Raw genomic sequence first — 3,462 nt, forward strand, 5'->3', positions numbered from 1 at the left:
CACTCACTCACTCACTCACTCACTCACTCACTCACTCACTCACTCACACACGTCTGGTCTTTCTTGTGATGAATGCTTGAGGCAGAATCACTGCTGGATAAATCCATACAAAACCAAAACGTGCATACGTGTCTTTAGGAGATTCAAGCAGAGGGATAAAGAGGGCAGAAATAAGAGGAATTGTTGGGAAAGTTAAATAACATCAGTCACATCTGCTGATCATGTGTAATTAAACATATGGCACAATGGTATCTATAAAAGTATATAGGACAGGCAGGACAGAGGCTAAGACAACCACACATGCATTTTTGGTTCCCAAGTTGAAAACTGAAAAACTACAAAATTTACAAACCTCTTTCATCACATCACACCAACTCTATATTTAAAACAGAGCAGACCTTAACTATAATGGCTTATGAAAAATGGAAAATGAGAAGAAGAAGCTTGATAAAGTATATCTGCTCTATTCACATGACTGATTCTTTTTATGGTTTAATGAAGTGGAAATAGACAACCTTAGCCTCCAGTAGCATCTCGCACAGATGCATGCCATTGCTTTTATTAGCGAGGCCTTACTCATTCACACAGTACCACTTGCCCTAGCTGTTCTCGACCTTCTATTATTTTTTATAATAATCTTTACCTCAAAGGCTGAATCCAGTCAGACATTCGGTTATTTTTTACATTGTGAAAACCCAAAATTCTGCCAATATATTCCTGGGCCAGTTTGGTCGTGTATTTAGACCGCTGCTGGAAGACCTGTTTGGGATCTAATTTACATTTTTAAAGGGGCTTAACTGGACTTACATGTTGTTTAAGCAAATAGCAGTTTGTTTATTTGGTACTGAGATGCTATCAGCTCCTACCCTCGGTTCAAGGGTTCCAGGTTAACTCCTTTGTTAATAGTCCAGTTGGACAGCTGTACCGTTAACAAAGGAGCTGGCATACAGCCAATTTATGGTTCAGTTATGAAAACATGAGGCCAGGCTTCTCCGTCCTACTGTATGGAGGTAGAGGCTTTCACGTCACTCAGGCCAGGGCCACTTTTTTGTAGGTTTAAACTTAGCTTACTTATTACTTTGGTGTTAACTAAGTGGAGATTTATCCATTACTAAATTGAACAACGTCTTATGTAGCGATTAGATGCCACGTGTAACTTTTGTGTAGCTGACTTAAGTGACAAAAACATTAGCTTGCCAATATATGTCCGTTAAAAGAGGTAATGTAAGAGGAATACGGTTGACACATTTGACCTCACACTTTCTAAAATGCTGATTATAAATAGCCTAGAATGAGAACGTTATGAACTACATTTCGCAAATATAAACACGACATACCTGAAAATACAATTTTTTTTGCTAAATGACCTAATAAAGTAGCTAGTTTAACACAATCAAATATCTACTTATTCTTAACTACATAAAAACGACTCTGAAACACATACTCTCTATCCATCATTTAGAAATGAAATTAAGTAATACCTAGATTGAAAAAAAAGATTGAAAGTTTATCATCTTGTGTTGCTTGTTAAGGTCCATTGACTTCTTGTACTTTTGATTAGACAGCAACAGATATTTCCGGGCAACCAAGTAACGCATTGCTGAGGTTTTTACTGGCTAAGGCATTCCGGTTTTAATGGTGTAACCCTATTTAGTAAATCACTTGTTTGAAACTAGCTACAGTTTCTGCATGCCAGTAAAGCATCATCCTCTACATCTGTGTCTATTATGATGAGCTCTAACATATCATCTCCAGTGTGACAGACTAGTAGGAGAAGTAATCTATACTCTATAATCTTTTATAAGAGTCTCACTATTTCCCTGTCACCCATTCCTTCCAGTCCAGCCTGCTGGCGGATCGTGACAGGAGCTTCTGATGAGCCGCTCCCGACGTGAGACATGAAACAAATGCAATGAACAAGGACATGCACACATGGACTATAAAGCAGTACGTAGGATGTGTGATGAGGTTAGATGAGGGACGGATTAGTGGAAAAAAGACAAACAGGGAAGAAATAATTAAATAAACAGAGGAAGTTAGAAAAAAACGTATGGCAAATAACATCAGAAATGATGAGTAGTCACGCTTACAAACACTTAAGACGAAGGCGCATAGAGGGACACTGGCATAGAGACAAGGGATGAACACACATGACGTTTCTAGACACAGCAGCACTCAGAGCACATACAGATGCACGCACACACCTCCAAAATGAGTGGAGCTGAAGTAGAGGACAGGCTGACGCTTCATCAACGTGACTTGACTTGACTTGACAGTACAGGCATGACAACACTGGGGAAAAGCTTCCTGAATGTGTCAGAGCCCAGTCTCTCTCTCTCTCCCTCTCTCTCTCTCTCACCCTCTCAAACACATATACAGAATTAGTTTTGTTATTCATTACGACAGACACGTTTGCAGCCGCAGTACACTCACTTTCTCACAAGAGGATATTTTCAGTTGCTGACAGAGGGAAGAGTTGGTGTGTTATTGGTTTACAGAGCATTTGTTCAGGGAAATAAGATGTGACTCCACATCGTCTCCCTGCAGAGGTAAGTACATCCCACGGGCTATCACCAATAGCCAAACAAAACGCCATGTTCCTTCTCAAAAACACCACACACAACACAAACAACACACACACACACACACACACCCACACACCACCACACACACACACACACACACACACACAACACACACACACACCACACACCACACACACACAAACAAACACACAACACCCCACACACAACAACACACGCGGTCTGTCTGCATTTGCTGTTGCTTGAGCATGTGTAAACATAGGGCTGAATGATACTGAAACAAAATTCTTTTGCTATTCATTGTGGCATTCTATAAACTTTAATTATGCGTATGCCACTTGTAACGTCAGGATGATATTTCATTCCTTGCGTCAAGGATTTAGTTATAAATATTTTTAAAGGCTAAAGCGGTGCCAGTTGTTATAAAAAGAGGGAAACTACAGTCCATTACTTCCTTGTTGCATTTCCATGATCCCTGCCTCTGCCACAGTGTTTTGATACTAAAATAAATAAACACATAGTTGCTTTATATCTGGGGTCATTAACATATTCACCAGATGAACTGAACGGTTTACAATAAGCCATTAAAAGGTCCCATGACACGGTGCTCTTTGAATGCTTTTATAGACCTTAGTGGTCCCCTAATACCATATCTGACGTCTCTTTTATATAGACCTTAGTGGTCCCCTAATACCCCTAAAATTCCTTGGGACGTGCCATTTCTGAGTCTGTAGCTTTTGAGGAGGAGAAGGGGGGGGGCAAGGTGGTGGCTTGGGGTGTGGCCTTGGCCAACTGCCAATTTACTCGTTTGAAAAACATCATGTCTCTCTCTCATGGGTGGGCCAACTTCTCTGTGCAGGTAAAGCAGAGAAAGGGGAGGTAACCTTGCTCCTTATGACCTCATAAGGAGCAAGATTCC

At 40.6% G+C, this 3,462-nt stretch overlaps 1 protein-coding gene across 7 annotated transcripts in view; it reads right to left on the reverse strand.

Moving 5' to 3' along the window:
* Window positions 1-3,462, reverse strand: part of kctd17 (potassium channel tetramerization domain containing 17) — a 17,720-nt gene that overhangs the window by 9,935 nt on the left and 4,323 nt on the right. The window lies entirely within an intron of this gene.

Source organism: Etheostoma spectabile, chromosome 21 (genome assembly GCF_008692095.1).
Source record: "Etheostoma spectabile isolate EspeVRDwgs_2016 chromosome 21, UIUC_Espe_1.0, whole genome shotgun sequence".
NCBI lineage: Eukaryota > Metazoa > Chordata > Actinopteri > Perciformes > Percidae > Etheostoma > Etheostoma spectabile.